We start from the raw sequence: 22,079 nt of genomic DNA, 5'->3' as shown, positions 1-22,079 counted from the left end.
CTCAGCCTCCCAAATAGCTGGGACTACAGGCACATGCCACCATGCCCAGCTAATTTTTGTATTTTTAGTAGAGACGGGGTTTCACCATGTTGGCCAGGATGGTCTCGATCTCATGACCTCTTGATCTGCCCACCTCGGCCTCCCAAAGTGCTGGAAATACAGGTGTGAGCCACTGCACCTGGCCACAAAAGGGTTTTTAACAGGCTCCTTTCATTTTGCAGTTTTATATTTTCATGAACATCATCACTGGAAAAGTAGACATCTCTGTCTTCATATTGTAAATTCGTTATTCACTTGGTCATCATGTTTCTTCATTGATTACTTTTACCAATCATTCTTTCAATGGATTCACTGCTCAATTTTTACTACAGAAAAAAGTAACTTCGTTTTCCCTCTAGGTTACCTAATGTAGTGATAAAACTGGTGGTCAAAGGAGGCACAGTTTTCATCTAATTCAACAGTTTTTCATGAAGCATGTCTCAGCCACTGAGAGCCACCTGAATGTGGACCTGCCCCTCTGCTTCTTCAAAATAATCAGCAGAAAAAGATTAATAATTCATGAAAGTGGTGGTTTTTTGCCGGCATATTCCTATAAAAAGGGAAATATTTTCACATACTGTAGGGGCTGCCAAGCAGCTGAACATGTGGCCTGGCATGGAAATTGGTGATGAAACTAAAATATCTGGAAATTGTACCACTCATAACTCTTCTGCCAGAAGCTTCATTTACATTATTTTTAACTCTTCAGAGGAAGAGATTTTCATATCTAATCAAAGGAGTCAAGATTTTTTACCATGCATTGAACATTGAACATAATGTGAAATTCTAAGAGAAAAGTAGATTTTTCTTCTCAATTGACCAATAGTGACATTTTACTTTGCCAATATTAAGATGATCTTCTGTTGAAATTTAGCTGAAATCTGTTTAACCCCAGAAATGGCTGCTATAATGGATGATATGTACCTGAGTAACACAATTTTCTCAGCAAATGAGTAATTTCAGCCTTTTAGGTTAAATGGTGAGATCTATAAAATTTTCCAAGTCCTATTTCCCACACGAGATTTATCATTAATAGATTAAAAATAATTGTAAAAGAGAGAGGTAAGACAAAACATTATTTATCATCCCTTAATTCATAGTTTTCCTATTTAATGACATATTATTTTTTAAAATATCATTTTCACATCTACCTAATTCCCCTGCAATGTCTATTTTCCCCTGATCTGATCATAAATATCTAGATGGCACCCCCATAAGTATATGACAATTGCTGTTGTTTATATTTTGCTTTTTATCAACCATGTATCCTTTGTCAATTTTCATAATGTCTTAATATTTTGTCACCTTATATGATGGGTGGGTGATCCCTTCATAAAAGACAAAAGTCAGAATTCATCAGTTTCACTATCAACATATGTTCAACAGTGTGCTTTTCAAAATAAATAGCTTTATATTTTGCCTTATTTGTAAAATATCATAATGATTTACAAAACATGAAAATACTAAAAATCTTTTATTTCTGCATAGACACTCCCACACACTAAGACCAGCACATATAAAATACAACCACTCTGTTTTGAATCCTGCTTTAATTACATATTAATACATAATTAACTCTATGTCTATAAATATAGCCATGTAATCACTTTACTGCTTATATAGTGTTCCATAATTTAACAAAATTTAATTTCTGATTAATATGTAAATTTATATCTACAGTTTTGCTATTATACATAAGAATGCGATGAGCAACTTTACCTATATCTTTGAACATTCATTCAATTATTCCTTTAGGGCAAATTCCTAGAAGTATAATTACATGTATATGTAAAATTTTGATTAACACTATCAAAATTCTAACCCTCAAATTTATTCAAATATATGTGCTCAATTGAATTGAGTTTTTATAAATCTGTTTTATCTTTTCAAAACATTTTATTTTAGCTTATATTTTTATAATTAGTAATAAACTTTCTTACGTTTGTCAGCAATTTTAACATTTTATTTGTGTGTTATGTGAATTGTCTCTTCTATTAGATGTTTGTCTTTAATCCTTTAATCCCAAATATGGCATATGTGCAGCCAAGACATTTGCCCTTTAGGTTAAAAATTTCATATACTAACTTCCCTGAACAGAACTGATGAATGTTTATCATTATTAATTTCTACCATTTTAGCTTTTGAATTTTTCAATTTTCTTTCGTTGTCCCAGTAAGTGCAAACAAATATTATATTTGTTTCTTTGGCCCTTAGCAATTTTTTAATATCCAAATAGCTCAACTCCAGAAGATACTGAATGAGCTCAACACATGTGTTATGCCCTCATTTTGGGTTGACCAATCAGGCTGAAAAGACCCTGCCACACCCACTCACTCTTTGTAGAGACTAGGGCAGGTCTGTTCACAAACATCCATGCTTCAACACTCTCATCTATGCACAGAGGGCGCTGCAACACCTTAACATTGATTCTTTCCAAAACTTACTTCCATATTACTCTCAAATGAAACATGAATCCTAAATAATTAACTCCATCATCAAATAACGAATTTTCCAAGATAATCCTTGACTACAAGATTTCTGGTTTAAGATTGGTTCTGATTGGCAGTCTATAACGCTTTCTCTACCAATTCCCACTAAAGTAGATGTAGACACACTGGAAAGTAGACACACACACACACACACACACACACAGAGTAAGTTGAGCTACTAGTAAAAATCCCTTTAGGAATCTTAAATAGAATCGTAAAGGAATTTTCACTAGTAGGTCAATTTAACTGAATTGCAAAACTCAAATTATAGTGTTGTATGTATATGTCTCCCATGGAAACCAAGAGAACAAGCCAGCCTTAAAAAAGACACGAGTATATTTCATTCTTTCCCCACAGTGTTCCCCCTAATTCAGAAACACAAGATTCGCACTAAATAGAAACTGTGTCCTTCCTGAATAGAAGCCTCCTTCTGAGAAAGCCAGATTCTTGCTCTTATCATTGTCATGATCACCCCATCTTCCCCTGACTTCTATTATCTTTCTACATCTAGTCTCACTCTCAGAAACAACAGGGCAATCGGGCGGTAAGAGAGTGTGTGCATAGCGTGTGTGCTGGGAATCATAGAAAGAAAGAGGCCAACCCCCACAGCCCAGTGTCTTTTAGGAGATACAGCACTCATCAGTAAAAAGTTATCGGAACAGTTAGGGACTGAAAATTCCTGACAATATCCAACATGAACACCGGAAATAGCCTAAATATGCAGTAATTATAAAATGTTTATATATGCTATTTAAATATAGTGGGTAGTATGTGACATTAAAATTAGATTTTTGATAAACTGTGATGAGAAGAAAAAAAGCCACCCTGCGGCTGGGGCTGGAGCTGGAGCCGCCGCTGCCGCCGTCCGGAGCTCCCCCGCGCGGACGATGCCCGCGGTGCCCGCCCGGTGCTCGGGGCTGTGAGGCCTGGGGCGCGGGGTAGCTATGGCGACGGCGAGCTCGGCCCGCGGCGCCGCCTGACAGGTGTGGGCCCCGGCGGCGGCGGCGTGGAGCAGCATGTACGCCAAGGGGGGCAAGGGTTCGGCCGTGCCCTCCGACAGCCAGGCCCGCGAGAAGCTGACTTGGGATGCCCCACCCCTCCACAAAGATGACTGTCCCCTCTGCCCAGCCTCTGGGTCATTTTGGAGAAGAGGCTCTTGTGGCCGGAAGGTGGTTGGCGCTGTACGTCTATGAGTACCTGCTGCACATCGGTGCCCAGAAGTCAGCCCAGACCTTCCTGTCTGAGATCCGATGGGAGAAGAACATCACGCTGGGGGAGCCCCCCCAGGTTCCTGCACTCCTGGTGGTGCGTCTTCTGGGACCTGTACTGCGCAGCGCCTGACCGAAGAGAGGCCTGCGAGCACTCCGGCGAAGCCAAGGCCTTCCAGGACTATAGCGCTGCAGCCGCCCCCAGCCCTGTGATGGGGAGTATGGCCCCAGGTGACGCAATGGCCGCAGGCCCCATGGCAGCTGGCTTCTTCCAGGGCCCCCCCGGCTCCCAGCCATCCCCCCACAACCCCAACGCCCCCATGGTGGGACCTCACTGTCAGCCCTTCATGTCACCGCCCTTCCCAGGGGGCCCCCGGCCCACCCTGCGGATGCCGAGTCAGCCTCCCGCAGGCCTCCCCGGCTCCCAGCCCCTCCTCCCTGGCGCCATGGAGCCCTCCCCACTAGCCCAGGGGCATCCAAGCATGGGCAGCCCAGTGCAGAGGGTGACGCCTCCTCGCGGCATGGCCAGCTTGGGGCCCCAGAGCTATGGAGGCGGCATGCGACCCCCACCCAACTCCCTTGCTGGCCCAGGCCTGCCTGCCATGAACATGGGCTCAGGAGTTCGTGGCCCGTGGGCCAGCCCCAGTGGAAACTCGATCCCCTACTCCTCCTCATCCCCTGGCAGCTACACGGGACCCCCAGGAGGAGGTGGGCCCCCTGGAACACCTCATCATGCCTAGCCCTGGAGATTCTACCAACGCCAGTGAAAGCATGTACACTATCATGAACCCCATCGAGCCGCGCGCCGGCAGGGCTAATTTCCCGCTCGGCCCTGGCACGGAGGGCCCCATGGCCGCCATGAGCGCGATGGAGCCTCATCACGTGAGCGGATCCCTGGGCTCGGGCGACATGGACGGGTTGCCGAAGAGCTTCCCCGGCGCCGTGGCCGGCCTGAGCAACACCCCGGGCACCCCGCGGGACGACGGCGAGATGGCGGCCGCCGGGGCCTTCCTGCACCCGTTCCCGAGCGAAAGCGTAAGCGACTGCTTCGACTCCCCCGCTCCCCCGGGGCGGCGTCGGGCCGGAGGGGCCTGGCGGGCAGGCCCCGGCGGGGCGGCCCGGGGGCCAGAGCAAGACCGTGACCGCGGCGGGCCAGTACTCGCCAGGGATGACCATGAGCGTGTGATGGGGCGGCAGCCCCGGGCCCCTGCGGGCCTAGGCTTCTGCCCAGCGTCCCCGCTCAGGGTGAGGGGCTGAGGTCACACCTCGGGCACCTGGACTCCTGGCCAATCAAGGCTTGCCCGGCTGGGAGGCCCCACACGAAAGACTCTTACCATTTTATTAAAAACGCAAGGACCTCAGAGACGTTCTTTTCAGTATGGACCCTTCCTGCCATTTGTATTTTGTCCCAGAGAGAAAGGCTCTTTGGGGGGCCCCTCTCCCCAGGACGTCGCGGGGTGGGGCCCATCAATAAATGGAAGCTGGTTTTGGTTTTTGGTTAAAAAAAAAAAAAAAAAGTGATGAGAAAACTCAGACACAGGCTTCATGCAATTTTGTTGAAAATATAGTGAACATGGTCTTACAACTCATTCACACCCAGGTTTCCATGACTTCAAGTTTTGTGTTCTTTTTCTGCTACTTCAGTAAGAGTATTTAGAGACACAAGATGGCCAATCATAGAATCTGGGGGAAATTAACAATATTTAAAGAGCAGATCAAGAAAGAGGAACTACTTAAGACAACAAAAGGAGGTATGAGAATGTGCAGGCTAGGCACGGTGGCTCAGGCCTGAAATCCCAGCAGTCTGGGAGGTGGGGGGCGGGGGCAGGCGGGGCGGAGCACCTGAGGTCAGGAATTCGAGACCAGCCTCGCCAACATGATGAAACCCTGTTTCTACTAAAAATACAAAAATTAGCCGGGCGTGGTGGTGGGCACCTGTAATTCTAGCTACTCGGGAGACCGAGGCAGGAGAATTGCTTGAACCTGGGAGGCAGAGGTTGCAGTGAGCCAAGAGGTTGCACTGCAGCCTGGGCAACAAGAGCAAAACTCCATCTCAACAAACAAACAAACAAGCAAACAAAGGATGTGCATAGAAGAGTTTTAAGAAAGAGAGAGTCAAATCTAGGAGCGGCCAGCTTTGATTAGAGGTGATCATTCATCACAGGCCTTTTGGAGAAAATTGGTGATGTGTATCAAAAAAGTTTCAGTGGAATTGTGGAAAAGATAAGTGTGACGGAGCAGTGAGTTGTGAACTAAATGGAAGGTAGAGAAGGGGAGACAATGAGGACAGACTTCTGTTTTAAAAAGCCAGAAAAAAAACGGAGATGGAAAGGGATGAGAATGCAGGTGGGAGGTGAGACAGACAAACTGGAAGATGAGGTGAGGCCAAAGGACAAGGTGGTCCTTTAACACAAGACCCATGGGAGTCCTTATAAACTAAAGGGTAGGAACCAGGGGCTGAGCAGAGGCTGACAACACAGAGGAAAGGACATTTCAAGATTCCTTAGTAGCTGAGTGAGAAGACCCTGAGCACTGGTAGAGAAGCATGGCATGAACAGACAGAGGACTCTGAGAGCAGAAGAAACAGAAGACGACTATCCTGGGGCCAGATGTGCAGCAGGGGATGTGCAGCAGGGGACGGGCAGGAAGGCAGGGAGTTCAGACAGGACTCATAAGCTGTGAGTGCATGGAGAGGCAAGCTGGCTGACTGCGTATTTGCGTAAATGCCGTTATTATAAAATCCATACATAGATTTTACTTTTCAAAGAACTATAACACACAGAACACCAAACTATACAAAATAAAGCCATCTGTTTTAGACAATTTAGAAAATGCTTAAGCATATGGCCGTGTTCTTCATTATGAAGAATAGACGTTTACTGTGTAAGTCTGAAATTCTGAGCTGCCTTTGAATGGGCTCCCTGATATGCTCTGAAAGCTGTTTTAAAAACAAACCTCTGATACCCATTTGTTTATTTGTCTTCTGTTTCTTTCTCCTAAAAGTTGACTACAGAAGACATTTCCAGTAACTATAATTTCAGTGATTTCAAAGCTAAATGAATAGGAGTTTCCTGCACCATCTCATAAGCATTGCATTTGCCCAGAAAACTGCTTAAACTTGACTTCAGACTGTTACTACACTCTGCTTCTATAATGGATCAGTTCTCTGGTTTACATGAAATTCTAAGAGGCTTGCATAAGCTTTCATCCTACTCACTCTTACATGAACTTCATGATATAATGAAATAAAAATGTAATGAGATAAAAATCTCTAAGCAAATTACTTCCTAAGTGGCAAATCACTAGAAAGTGAGAATTGTTATAATTCCGTCCGTACTCCACCTCCAGGGATGTGCTTTCAGGAACAAAGATGGATCTCAGCGTTCCGATGAAGCAAGAGTGGCTGTGACTGTGATCCCGTGCAGCAGAGGAAAGACCTGTGTCTGAACAGGAGGCCATGTTAGAGAGGCTCCTGAGGTTTGGCTCCTCTTCCTGCCTCACCCCTTCTACCTTGAACCCCTGCCCCAGTTCACACTCCCTCCACTGCCCTTCAGGAGTAAGGCACACTGCACACACACACAACACACTCACACACTGTACACACACACTGTACACACATTGCACTCACACACTGCACAGACATGCACACATTGCATACACATGCACACTGCACACACGTACACACTGCACACACACACTGCATTCACACATGCACACTCCTTCTGTGTGTTTCAGATGCTGCCAATGCTGTGGGTGCCCCGGGGGAGACAGGGTCCCACACGGTCAGCAGGGAGGACTGGTACTGGTGGTCTGAAGGGCTCCCGGGCTAAGTGTGGATCATAGTGTGTCCGGAAGTGGTGGGTTCTTGGTCTCACTGACTTCAAGATGGAAGCCATGGACCCTCACGGTGAGTGTTACAGCTCTTAAGGTGGCGTGTCTGGAGTTAGTTCCTTCTGATGTTCAGATATGTTCGGCGTTTCTTCCTTCTGGTGGGTTTGTGGTCTCGCTGGCTCAGGAGTGAAGCTGCAGACCTTCGCGGTGAGTGTTACAGCTCTTAAGGCGGCGCGTCTGGAGTTGTTCGTTCCTCTTGGTGGGCTCATGGTCTCGCTGGCTCAGGAGTGAAGCTGCAGACCTTTGCAGTGAATGTTACAGCTCTTAAAGGCAGTGTGGACCCAAAGAGTGAGCAGTAGCAAGATTTATTGCAAAGAGCAAAAGAACAAAGCTTCAGACCTTTGCGGTGAGTGTTACAGCTCATAAAGGCAGTGTGGACCCAAACAGTGAGCAATAGCAAGATTTATGGCAAAGAACGAAAGAACAAAGCTTCCACAGTGTGGAAGGGGACCAGAGCAGGTTACCACTGCTGGCTCGGGCAGCCTGCTTTTATTCTCTTATCTGGCCCCACCCACATCCTGCTGATTGGTAGAGCCTAGTGGCCTGTTTTGACAGGGCGCTGATTGGTGCGTTTACAATCCCTGAGCTAGATGCAAAGGTTCTCCACCTCCCCATCAGATTGGTTAGATACAGAGTATTGACACAAAAGTTCTCCAAGGCCCCACCAGAGCAGCTAGATACAGAGTGTTGATTGGTGCATTCACAAACCCTGAGCTAGACACAGGGTGCTGATTGGTGTGTTTACAATCCCTGAGCTAGACATAAAGGTTCTCCAAGGCCCCACCAGAGCAGCTAGATACAGAGTGTTGATTGGTGCACTCACAAACCCTGAGCTAGACACAGGGTGCTGATTGGTGTGTTTACAATCCATGAACTAGACATAAAGGTTCTCCAAGGCCCCACCAGAGCAGGTAGATACAGAGTGTGGATTGGTGCACTCACAAACCCTGAGCTAGACACAGGGTGCTGATTGGTGTGTTTACAAACCTTGAGCTAGATACAGAGTGCCGATTGGTGTATTTACAATCCCTGAGCTAGACACAGGGTGCTCCAAGGCCCCACCAGAGCAGCTAGATACAGAGTGTCGATTGGTGCACTCACAAACCCTGAGCTAGACACAGGGTGCTGATTGGTGTGTTTACAATCCCTGAGCTAGACATAAAGACTCTCCGTTCCCACCAGACTCAGGAGCCCAGCTGGCTTCGCACAGTGTATCACGCACAGGGTCTGCAGGTGGAGCTGCCTGCCAGTCCTGCGCCGTGCACTCGCACTCCTTAGCCCTTGGGCGGTCGATGGGACTGGGTGCCGTGGAGCAGGGGGTGGCATTCGTCGGGGAGGCTCGGGCTGCACAGGAACCCACGGAGGCGGGGGAAGGCTCAGGCATGGCGGGCTGCAGTCCCGAGGCCTGCCCCGCTGGAAGGCATCTAAGGCCCGGTGAGAAATCGAGCACAGCGCCGGTGGGCTGGCACTGCTGGGGGACCCAGTACACCCTCCGCAGCCGCTGGCCCGGGTGCTAAGTCCCTCATTGCCGGGGGGCCGGCAGGGCCGGCCGGCTGCTCCGAGTGCGGGGCCCGCTGCTCCGAGTGCGGGGCCAGCCAAGCCCACGCCCACCCGGAACTCCAGCTGGCCCGCAAGCGCCGCACGCAGCCCCGGTTCCCGCTCGCGCCTCTTCCTCCACACCTCCCTGAAAGCTGAGGGAGTGGGCTCTGGCCTTGGCTAGTCCTGAAAGGGGCTCCCACAGTGCAGCGGTGGGCTGAAGGGCTCCTCAAGTGCCGCCAAAGTGGGAGCCCAGGCAGAGGAGGCGCTCAGAGCAAGCAAGGGCTGTGAGGACTGCCAGCACGCTGTCACCTCTCAATAGCAGGGCAGGGCTGGGGTTGGGGAGACGGAGAGGGGCCATGCGAGGAGTGTGGCGTGGGGACGCTCCTCCTCCTCACCCCTGTGCTCCCCTCAGATCTGCAGGGTCAGCAATGCCAAGCTGGAGCCACAGGCCAGGCCTTCCAGTCCTGTGACTGGTGAGTGACTCGGATGGGGCTGGTGAGGGATGAGGGCCTGTGGAGGCCCTGGAGGAAGTGGGAGGCGATGGGGAGAACTTGGTCTCACCTCTGCCTGGAGAAAGGGACTTTCCCACAGGACCCCCAGGGCTTCCTGGCCTCAGGGGTGATCCTGGAGCCAAGGGAGAGAAGGTGAGTGACACACACACAGCCAGGTGTTGCTCCATCACCCTCAGCCCTGAAGCCTATGGGACCCCGAGGCCCCCGCTCTGCTCTAGACCCCCAGCACCAGGCCATGGGGTCCCTGCTCAGGGAGGGCCACTCAGAGACCCTGTGCCCTGTCCCTCTCTGTAACTTGGCCCTTCTCCCCCATGTGCGTGACTTCTCCTGCATCCCCCTGGCCACCTGCTCCCTTCTCTAGGGGCACCCAGGTCTCGCTGGACTGATCAGGTCTCCAAGGAGGCAGGGAGAGAAGGGAGATGGGGACTTCCTGGCCCTTAGGGCTGCCCTTGGCAGAGAGTGAGTGGTGAGCAGAGGGCCTGGTGGGATTCAGATTGGGGGTGGGGAGGGGTGGGGTTGAGACTCAGCTGTCAGGGAGGGAGCAGAGGCTGGGGAGGAGGTGGGAGGAGGACCCAGTTGAGCCAGCCCCCTACCTTCCCTAGGGTATTCCAGGAGCATCCAGCCCCATTGGCCCTGGAGGGATCCTGGCGTCTCCGTGAGCACCACCGTCCATTCCTCCAATAAATCCCCTGAGCCCTACTGTTTCCTCCCATGACCTCCAGTGTAACACGCTGAGTCCTCAGGGTCCCCATTTGTCCTCACACCTCCAGTGCTTCCTCCCCATACTTCCTGGTCTCCAAAGTCCCCAAATTCTCCAATGCCTGCCCCTGCCGTGGTAACCCAAGGCTCCTGTGGACTCGGGACTTGGCCTCTGTACTCCTCCGAGTCCCGTCCTTCCCCTGCAGTGACCGTTCCTCATCTCACAGGGACCTTTGGGCCCAAAAAAAGCCAAAGGAGCCACAGTGAGTGACCCCATGAGCTCTGACCTTTGCCTCCTCCTACTGGACTTGAAACTGTCTCTCCAGGGCAAAGAGACCCCCCCAGGGAAGCCCTGATCCCCAGCCAGGAAGCTAACTCAACCCTTCTGTGACCTTGATCCCAGGTGTGACCTCGATCCCAGGTGTGACCTCTTGACCTCTCTATGACCTCATTTACTCCTTTGTTGGGGCCCAGCCGGACCCAAGGGACAAAAGGGTGTCCAGGGCCCTTCGGGACACACAGTGAGTTAGGAGTCAGGGCTCCCAGGACACCTGGTGAGGAGTCTGGGCTCCTGGGACACCCGGTGAATGAGGAGTCAGGACACATTAACAGGATCATGAAAGCATAGCTACTCAAGTAACTAAATAATTATGTAACTAATTTTTTCCTCATCACTAAAACATAGTTATGGACAGATTATTTTTAAAATACAACACACTAACAAGTAATTTATTCTTAAAACTCAGTTATGGTTTGTTGTTTGTCAAGGCCACTGCTTGGGAAAAAGAAAACAGGAGAAGGAACAAGATGATGATACCAAGAAGAAAACACAGACTGGAAGGAAGGAAAAAGAACAGGAGAGGGAATTAGAAGGCCTATTATGACACCTTTTTCCTCTCCCTGATTCATCAAATTTGAATAAGTCCAATATCAACAACAAAAAAAAAAAAGCAAAAAGATATACAAGTAGTCACGTCTTAAATTTTGTTAATAGTGAGATAATACCAAGGCGGGCGGATCACCTGAGGTCAGGAGTTTGAGACCAGCTTGGCCAACATGGTGAAACCCCGTCTCTATTAAAAGTACAAAAATTAGCGCCTATAGTCCCAGCTACTCTTCTTGGGGGGGCTGAGGCAGGAGAATAGCTTGAACCCGGGAGGCAGAGGTTGCAGTGAGCTGAGATCGCACCACTGCACTCCAGCCCAGGTGACAGAGTGAGACTCCGTCTCAGAAAAAAAAAAGAGTGAGATAATATGCTGACACTCACACCTGGCCCATGCAGAGGAGGGCTCCCTCCAGAGACTGCAGGAGAAGGGGGAGGACTTCTCCTTGTCCTGGCTGTTCCTCCCTCGCTCCCACTGAGGCCCATGGTACAGCACCCGAAGCTTCCTACCCACCCAAGGCCTGGCCGGGCAGGCCCTGCAGTGCTCTTACTGCCCCTTCCCAGCCCCCAGACTTGCTGCTGCTGTCCCCACCAGCGCTGATGTCAGTACAACCATCGCTACTGTTGCCCTCAATGCACTGGCCCACTCTACAAAGCTCCTACCACCTGGCCACTGCCACAGCCCCGACCCTGCCATGGCCGCAGCCGGCAGTCGTCCTACCACTCTGGTGTGCTGCAGTCTCCATAGCCACCACCAACCATGGTGAGGTGAGCAGCAGCCCCAGGCCATCAGAACCACGGTGGATACGGAGGCCCTGCCATGTCCAGGATTCCCACGGAAATGCTGTGCACTCCCTGTGCTCGAGCAGGAGCAGGAGGAGGTCGCCCTCGAGAGTCTGGGGTCTGGGGAGAGGAGGAAGTCTCCTTCCTTGGAGGCCACTGCTGTTGCTGCAACCTCTGCCGCCACCAGCAGGGCAGCCACTGATAGTACCCCTAACCCATCGCCCCACTGTTGGCCCCAGGATAGCGCCCCGGACACCCGGCCTTCGCCACTGCAGTTTAGCACCCAACAGTGCCTTCAACCCGTCCCCGCCTCGGACGTTGCAGCACCAGATAACTCCCTCAAGCTGCCCCCTCCCATGGGCCATGCAGCCACGGATAGGACCCCCAAACAACACCACCCCCCGCTGCTGCAGGTAGTGATGCCCCTGCTCCCCACCATGAACAGTGCAGCCACGGATCCTTAAGGCCCCCAACCCGCTCCCCGCGATAGGCAGTGCAGCCCCAGATAGCGGATGGCACCGCCAACCATCCCCCAGCCACGGGGAATGATGCCCTGGATAGCGCACCCAACCCGCACCCCACCACAGGCAACATAGCCCCCGATAGCACCTCTATTCTGTATGAGGCTGCTGGCAGTGTAGTCCCCAACTGCGCACCAAACTCAACCCCCACCACAGGCAGTGCAGCAGCTGATAGTGCCCCTAACTCACCTCCACTGACCACAGTGCAGTCCCCGTCTGGTGCCCACAACCCACCTCACCACCCCGCCTCCCACTGGCAGGATACCCCCCAAACTACCCCTTGCCACGGGCAGTGAATCGCCCAATAGTGCACCCAACCCACCCTCTATCATGGGCAGTCTGGCCCTGATAGTGCTGGAAAACCCCCCTCCAAGCACCTCCCTGCACCCCCAACCTCTCCACACACCCCCCACCAGCCATGTAGCATGTGATACTGCCCCTAACCTATGCCCTGCCACTGGCCTTGCAGGGCCAGATAGCGCCCCCAACAAGCCCCCCACCATGGGCAGTGCAGCCCCGGATAGCATCCCCACCCCACTGTGGGCAGAGAAGCCGGATCAGTCAGAGCTCCGACCAGTCCCCACGCCCCCACACCGCTGGCAGTGTAACCACAATAGCGGCCCCAACCTGCTCCCTGTTGCGGGAAGTGTAGCACCCATAGTGCCCCCAACCAGCCCTACTGCTGCCGGCAGGCAATACAGCCCAGGATAGTGCTGACAACCCCCCACCCCCACCCCGCCCCCGGCAGCAGCGGGCAGTGCAGCCCCAGATAGCACACCTAAAGTAGTGACGCCCAGGATAACATCCTAACACACCTAAAGTGGTGCTGCCCGGAATAACACCCCAACTAGATCCCGGCCGTGGGCAGCATAGCCCTGGATAGCACACCTACCCCATCGCCTTTCTACACTCTGGCCGGCTGCAGTGTCCATCACTGCCACCGACCCCAGCTAGGCGAGCCAGTGAGGTGAGCCAGCAAGGCCAGCTGCAGTCCCGTAGGCTCTAGCCTCCAGCCTGCGGTAGGTGCCTCCTTTTTCCTCCCTTCCTTTAGCCAGGCACAGAAGTAGCTCTCTGCCAGCTTCCTCCTACCACTCCATACGCTCTGCAGTCTCCATCACCTTCACACACCATGCAGATGCAAGCCCTGGTGCCACAGGCTCCAGTCTCCAGCGTGTGGCAGGGGAGTCCACTTCCACCTCCTCTAAGCTGCAAACTGAGCAGCTGGACAGGTTGACAAAGAACAGCCCGCAACGGCGGGCGCCCCCTTAGCATGCATTACATACTGAGGTTATGCAAGCGAGGTTCCTGGATTGGATGAGAGAAAACTGCTAGACCTATTCTAATTGAACTTTATTTTCATGTTCTGATTGGATGAGAGCAAGTCTTAGAATAACCAATCAGAACGAGAAGATAAAGTCCAATCAGAGTTGGCCTAGCTGTTTTCCTTTCATTCCAATCAGAACATGTAGTTTATAAACTTGGTACATAAAGCATGTTAAGGGGTCACGCCATTCCAGCCTCATCTGTGTCTGCCTTCCTAGCTGCTGCATTCCCAGCTTGGAGTAGGAGATGCCCTCTGCCGCATGCTGGAGGCTGCAGCTTGCGGGACTATGGGTGGCCTCGCTGGCTCGCCTTGCTGGCTCTCCTTGCTGCGGTTGGTGGCAGGGACAGACACTGCAGTCTGCCAGAACGGAGAAAGGCAAAGGGGTAGGTGCGCTATCCAGGGCTGCACTGCCCGCAGCCTGGGGTGGGTTGGGGCCCTATCTCAGGCGTCACTGCCCGCCTTGGGTGGCTGGTTGGGTGCGCTATCTGGGTCTGTGCTGCCTGCACCAGGGGGTGGGTTGGGGGCCCTATGCGGGGCTGCACTGCCCTCGGCAGTGAGCGGGTTGGGGGCGCTATCCCAGACTGTATTGCCGGCAGCAGTGAGGTGGGTTAAGGGTACTATCCAGGGCTGCACTGCCCGCGGGGGCAGGTGGGGGGTTTTGGGTTGAGCGGGCTATGGGGTGCTGCAATGCCCACAGTGCAGGGAAGGGGATGGTTTGGGTGTGCTTTAGCTAGGGTTTTGCATTAGCTAGGATTTCCAGTACCATATTAAATAACAGTGGTGACAGTGGGCATCCTTATCATGTTCCAGATCTTAGAGGAAAGGCTTTCCATATATCCCCATTCCATGTGATTCTAGCTGTGGGTCTCTCTCGTATGGTTTTTATTATGGTGAGGTATGTTTCTTCTGTACCTGGTTTTTTGATGATTTATAGCATGAAGCGATGTTGAATTTTATCAAATGCTTTTTCAGTTTCAATTGACATGATCATATGGTTTTTGTCCTTTATTTGATTGATATGATGTATCACACTGATTGTATGTTGAATGGCCCTTGCATCCCAGGGATACATCCCACTTAATCATGATGAATTATCTTTTTAATATATTGTTGAATTTGATTTGCTGGTATTTTGTTGAGGATTTTTGCATCAATATTAGAGATACTGGCCTGTAGTTTCCTTTTTTCATGTCTTTGTCTGACTTTGGTATGGGGGTAATAATGGCCTCATAGAATAAGTTTGGAAGTATTCCCTCCTGTTTCTTAAAGTAGTGTGAGTAGGATTGGTACTAGGTCTGTAAATGTGTGGTGTGAAGCCATCAGCAGTGAAGCCATCAGTTCCTGGGCTTTTCTTTACTGGGAGACTTTTCCTGATGGCTTCAATCTGATTACTTGTTACCACCGATCTGTTCAGGTCTTGCATGTTTTCATGGTTCAACCTAAGTAGATTGCATGCATCTAGGAATTTGTCCATTTCTACTAGGCTTTCCAACTTATTGGCCTATTAAATAGCCAGTTATGATCCTTTGAATTTCTGAAGTATCAGTTGTAATGTCTCCTTTTTTGTCTCTTGATTTTATTTATTTGAATCTTCTCTCTTTTTTCTTAGTTAGCCTGACTAAAAGTTTGTCAATTTTGTTTAACTTTCCAGAAAACCAATTTTTTGTTTAATCTTGTGTATTTTTTTCATTTCAATTTTATTCCTGCTACGATCTTTATTATTTATGTTGGATTTAGTTTGTTCTTACTTTACTAGTTGTTTAAGATGTATTGTTTATTTGAAGTTTTTCTTCTGTTTGGATGGTAGGCACTTACAGCTAAAAATTTCTGCCTTTCTACTGCTTTCTGTGTATCATAAGTTTTGGTATATTATGTTTTCATTACCATTTGTTTCAAGAAATTTTTCAATTGCCATCTTAGTATCTTCTTCAATGACCCACTAGTCATTCATTCAGGAGTGTATTGTTTAACTTCCATGTGATTGTATGGTTTCCAAAATCACTCTTCTTTTTGATATCTAGTTTTATTCCCTTGTAGTCAAAGAAGATGGCCACAGAGACCGCAGTACGGTTAGAGTGGTAGGAGGCGGCCATCAGCAAGAGCTGCTCCTTGGCTAGCTGCTGGAGGCTAGAGCCTGCGGCCCAGCGGCTCGCCTCACTGTGGTTGGTGGTGGTAAGTGCAGGGCCCCTTGCAGAGTTTATCAGATCCCCCATTGACGAAGGCTGCAGGGCAAAGACCCCCGCTGGGCCACCATGCCTGACCTGAAGATGCAGGAGGTGAAGAAGATCTGCTATGAGTTGGCCCTGGCTTACTTCCACCACGGGCGGGCTGAGATTGAGGCCCTGGCCACCCTCAAGGTGTGGGAGTTGTGTCACACCTATGGCAAGCCAGAGGGCCCCAGAGATGCCTGGAGGGCTGTGGCCCGGGATGTCTGGGACACCGTGGGTGAGGAGGAAGGAGGTGGAGCTGGCAGTGGTGGTGGCAGTGAGGAGGGAACCCGAGGGGTGGAGGTGGAGGACCTCCGGGCCCACATTGACAAGCTCATGGGGATTCTGCAGCAGGTGAAGCTGCAGAACAGCAGCAAGGACTGGGAGCTGCAGGCCCTGCAGGACCGCATGGTCTGCATGGAGAGGGTTATCCCTCTGGCCCAGGATCATGAGGATGAGAATGAAGAAGGTGGTGAGGTCCACTGGGCCCCACCTGAAGGATGAGAGGAGGCAGCGCCCAGTGACCACATGCCGTCAGCCAGGCCCCCCTCACCACCACTGTCAAGCTGGGAGCAGGTGTCGCGGCTCATAGAGGAGGACCCTGATTTCCATCGAGGTCACCTTTGCTGGCTTAAGCAGGAGCAGCTACAGCTGCAGGGACTGCAGCGCTGTGAGGGCCGGAGCGGGAGGCTGCGCAGGCCCCCAGCCCACTTTGTGCCCCCTCACGACGCAAGCTGTGCTTCCCCTTCAAGAGCAATGCCCAGCACTGGAGTCCTGCCCAGGGATGGGGAGCGGGGAGGCTCCAGCTCCACCCAACCCCCTGAGGAGGTCACTCCCCCTCCAGCCACCCCTGCCCGCAGGCCTCCAAGTCCCCGAAGGTCCCACTATCCCCACAGGAACTCCCTGGAGGAAGGGGGCCAATCCTGGGGAGCGGGTTCTGCACAGCCTGAACCGCAGCACTTCTAGCCCAAAAAGCACAACTCGTATTCAGCAGCCCCAACTGTACCCAGCCCAGCGGCCCCTAACACCCCGCTACCCCCTATACACTACTCCCCCACAAATGAGATGGCAGCGCTCTGCCCCTGACCTCAAGGAGAGTGGGGTGGCTGTGTGAGTCCCACATCCTGGGCAGAGGGGCTGGTGGGGCTGCTGCTTCCCCAGAAGCACTGGGGCAGGGAGGCTCAGGAGATGAGAGAGAAGGTCCGAGCAGGTGATAGAAGACATGGGGGAGACCAAGCCGGAGGCTGAGGGAGAGGGCACGGAGTTGCCAGGAGCAAACCAAAGTGAAGGGAGAGGTAGGAAGCTGCCTCGGGGCCACCCCTTGCAAGGGAGTGGGTCCCACAAATACTGCTATGGGTGGGTTGGGGGCTAGGGTGCTGCATAGCCAGTGTTTGAGTTTCTTTTCAAGTAGGGGAAAGGGGAAGAGGACTGAGAGTGAGACAAGCTCTCCCCAGCCTCTGTCGGTCTGTCTGTCTGTGGTGGTTTCTGTTTCTAAGGAGGCATGGTGGGATCATAAGTCATTCCCCTCCCCTTCCAGGCCTCCTGCTATATTTGAGGGCCTGACTGGTTTGGCTGGAGTCCCATGAGGATGTGGGCCCTTTAATAAAGGATAGCAAATGGGGAAAAAATTATAACTTATTCTTCCATTTTCCTCTTGACAGGCATTTTATATATAAATTTTAATTTTATGTCTAGTAGTTTCTTCATTTACCATTTTGTATTTTTGTAGTGTTCACTCTGGTTATTACAGTATTCATTTTTAACTTTTTTTCTCTACCTTAAACTAGGATGTAGGAAACAGGCCTTTTCTACATCATAGGCAGTGTAAGAATCTCAAAACAGTTTAACTTTGTTTACCCTTATCCTGCCTTTTTTGCCATTGTTCTGATATACTTGGTTTTTATGATTGTCAGATTCTAATAGACACTGTAGTTGCATTGAATTTCCTTTTCGAGTTTCTTCATTCCATCCTGCAGTTTTGTTCTTCCATCAAATATTATTTTTCTCCAACATGAAGAACTGTAGTATTTCTTTTTGTGCGTTGTTTACTGCTGTCACTTTTTTTTTCAGTCTTTATTTGGAAAATATATTTATTTTAGAAGAGTGTCCTTGAAAGATTTAGAATTTTCTGGTTGCCTTTTTGACTTTTTAAAATGTCATTCCATTTTGATTTTCTCATTTACAAATTACCGTTCAAAATTTGTGCACTGTCTTCTGACTTTCATAGTTTCTCTTGAAATGTTTGCTGTCAGTTTGGCTGTTGAGACGGCCTACTTCTATCATTCGTTTATATAATTTATTTCTCTGCTAGGTAAGAGTGGGATAATTTCATACTGTGTTAAGGATAAATTTCTTTCTATGCTCGGAATAGGAATTCTTTGATGTATGTATTCTGAACATCTTCTCCCACTCTGGGTTGCATTTTTATTCTTTTTATCTTTTGATAAAATGAGTTCTTAATTTTCATAGAGTATGGTTAATGTAATTTGTGCCCCGTTTAAGAAGTCTTTGCCTATTCTGAAGTCATGAAGAAAAACGTCTTATGGCATTTTCTAAAATTTTTTGCTTTAATTTCCAAATTTAGATATGTACACTGTCTAAGATGGATTTTGCTTACACTTAAGATGGCAATAAATCTCATTATAATGAACCCAGGACGATTTATTGAAATTATTATTTTTCTGAAACCTTGTCATGAATCAAGTGTCCGTATCCATGTGGATCTATTTCTGAACTATCTCTCTCTCTCTCTCTCCTGTTCTGTTGATGCATTTGAAAATCCTTACACCTGTGTCACACTACCTTAACTAGAAATACCAAACATTTGTTGTATTGAATTCATAATCTGTTTCTAAAACTATATTTTATTTGTATGTTTCTGTGTACATAATTGTTTTACTTTATTATTGTAAGAACTTTTAATAATATTGAATAAAATTGGAGATAGCAGGCATCCTTATCGCAATCTTAGTTTTTTAGTTAAACAGTTTCCATATTTCACCACTAAGTATTGATGTTTGCTGTAGATACTTGTAGACATCGTTTTTACCATTTAGAAAATTCCTTTCTATTTCTAGTTAGCCAAGAGTTTTTTATCATGCTTTTCTGCATCTACTGATATAATCCTATGATCATCTCTTGGTTTTTGAAACTATTTATTGTTACCTATATTTCCATGGCCTGTTCTTTTTTTAAGCCTGGTAAAAGCCAATTTACCCTCAGATTCTATTCCTGATTATTTTCTTTTCTCAGTTCTCTCACAACCTTCTGATTCACTCTTGATGGGCTTGAACACCACTAAATTATCAATGTCTCTCAAATCCTTATTTTCATTCTTGATCTCCATATTATGCTTCGAATTTAGTATATTTAAGACCCATCTTGCTGGAATACTGTGTTTAATCTATTTTTCCCTGATTTTCCTGGCTTACTTTGTGACTTTAGTATCTGAGTCACTGTTCATGGGGATCACCTGAGGAAACATTTTTTCCTCTCCATGAATTGGTTCCCACGTTTTGTTGCTCTCTGTCTTCTATTATCAGTGCCCTATTTTCATCCCAGTTTCAACTACAGTAGTTTATGTAAAAGGTCTTGTTTTATACTTTATCTATTCCCTCCTCTCTTAAGAGAATTGCTTCTATAAAGGAAACCTGGCAACATTATTTCATTCTATGCTTACATCTCACCTTCTGCTCTCCATTTTCCACAGCAGTGATCCCTAGAAGAGGCCTACACTTAGAGGATGTTCAGAAAGATCCAACTGGTCATCTCCTATATACGCTACAGAAATCTCAAGTATAACAGTTCAAAAATCTTTCCATTTTCTACTCATCCTTATTGTCTCTGAATTAAAGGATTAGAACCCAGAATACGTATTGCAATGAAATAAAATATTAGGCTGTTTTCTTCATTTTAAAATCCAAATAAGAATTATTTATAATAAATGAATTTATTATTTATTTTTATAATTTTTAAATATAAATCTGTAATGCTGAATAATATTCTAGAAAAATAGTAAATGATCAAACGCTTTGGAGACTGTTGGTCTAAAATTGCTCTGTAGCCCATTCCCTGAATATTTCCCTGGCCCTTTTTCTCATGAAAGCACCAGGCCATATTCTCATCTCCTGTGCTGTTTGCCCTTTTGCTAACTTTTTACATGCTGGAGGCCCCTACCTTTGCCTGTACCATGGCTCCGTGCTTATGAAGGACACAGCATAGTAATACTTCAAACAACAGCTGTGCTTCCTCAGTGAAGCTCAAAACAGAACCAACTTACTTCCTTATTTATAGAATTAGCCAATCTTCTGTGTATTTTCACCATTGTAACATATTTTCTTATCAGACTTTATGCTCCATGAATACAAGAAGGTTTTTAGTAATCTTAGTATTTCCAGAAATTATAATCATTTCAGGTATGTTGTGCAGACTTGATAATTTTTTGCCTCTAAATGAATTCACAGAAGTAGCACTAAACACATAAACAGATGTTCATGTATATTAAATGTTCTGTGGTTTTAAAGACTATTAAAAAAAATAAAGCAAGATTAGATTGAATGGGCTTCTTGAAGAAATAGTCATGGGAAACTTTACTGAGATCAACAGAAGAGCAGAAATTTGACTGAAATGACTGTGAGCCATGAGGACTCTGCCTCTTTTTAGCAGGGGTAACAGCAGCTGCTAGCCATGGGCAGGAATGTGCTTGGTGGTTTTGAGGAATAACAAAAAAAGTCGCAGTGGCTGAAAGCAGAAGGCAGGAGGTGATGTCAGGAGGCAGTAGATTCCAAAGGTGAGCCTATCGTAAGCTTTATTCAGTAAATTCATTTTATTCTTAATTTAGTGGTAGATTTTCAGCAAATGAGCAACATCTGATTTATGTTTGTATGGGAGCTTTCTCTATATTTCTGTATATGTTCTCTATAGAGAAAATACTAGGCAGGGCATAACATATAGAGCTCATTAAGGAGCTGTGGTCGTTTCCCTCCTGAGTGATTGTGGTGGCTTGGACAAAACCGAAAGGCCTAAAGGGAATGAGATGAGATTTGATTCTCTCAATATTTAGAAAGTGGGGTGATAACCATATAACTAATATTTGTAACACCAGAGTACCAGAAGGAAAGGAGAGAGGTATTTAAAGTATTTGAAAAAATAATGGCTGAAAATGTCCCAAATTTAGCAAAAGTTACGAAACTACACATTCAAGAATCTGAGATAACATCAAATAAGATAATTTTAAATAAATCCATGGTGAAGGCAAATCATAATTAAATTTTTGAAAACTAAAGACAAAATCTTCAGAGTAACCAGAGATAAATAACACATTCCCTACATAAAAGAATGGCAGATTTCTCATCTGAATCCATGGTGGCCAGAAGGAAGTGTAGGACATTTTCTCAAGTACTGAAAGAAAAGAACCATAACAAAATTCTCTATCTTTTGAAACTATATTCATGAACAAAGGGAAATGAAAAGCTTACCAGACAGGAAAACTAAGAGAAAATGTTGCTAGCAAACCTACCTTTAAAAAGATGACTAGAGGAGGTTCTCTAAATAGAAAGGATATAACGCAGGAAGGCTTGGAACACAGGAAAGAAAGAACGTTGGAGGTTGGCAGAAATAGGGTTAAATGTAATAGAATCTGTTTCTCATGAGTTTCTGACATCATATTTGATGTTTGGAGAAAAATGCTCTGTATGTAGAGGAAATACTTAATTCTGTTTAAAAAGGGGGAGGGTAAAGGGATCTAAGTAGAATGAAGCTTTCTACATTTCACTTGAAGTGGTAAAATGCTGACTAATAGACTGTGATGTTACATATGCACACTTTAATATCTAGAACTGCTAAGAAAACGATAAAGAGTATCGTGCTTAGAAACACTGTAAATAAACAAGATGGAATCTAAAAAATGTTTATATAACCAATAGGAAAATAAGAAAATGGTAATAGATGAATGAAAAACTGAGAAAACAAAACAAATAAAATAG

General features: G+C 47.7%; 1 pseudogene; it reads left to right on the top strand.

Annotated features, from left to right (window-relative positions):
* The first annotated feature begins 3,447 nt into the window (after positions 1 to 3,447).
* LOC100450923 (single-stranded DNA-binding protein 4-like) lies at positions 3,448 to 5,228 on the top strand (annotated as a pseudogene).
* The last annotated feature ends 16,851 nt before the right edge of the window (positions 5,229 to 22,079 follow it).

This window comes from Pongo abelii, chromosome 17, assembly GCF_028885655.2.
Source record: "Pongo abelii isolate AG06213 chromosome 17, NHGRI_mPonAbe1-v2.0_pri, whole genome shotgun sequence".
In the NCBI taxonomy this organism is placed as follows: Eukaryota; Metazoa; Chordata; class Mammalia; order Primates; family Hominidae; genus Pongo; species Pongo abelii.
This window is presented reverse-complemented; position numbering and strand designations above follow the sequence as displayed.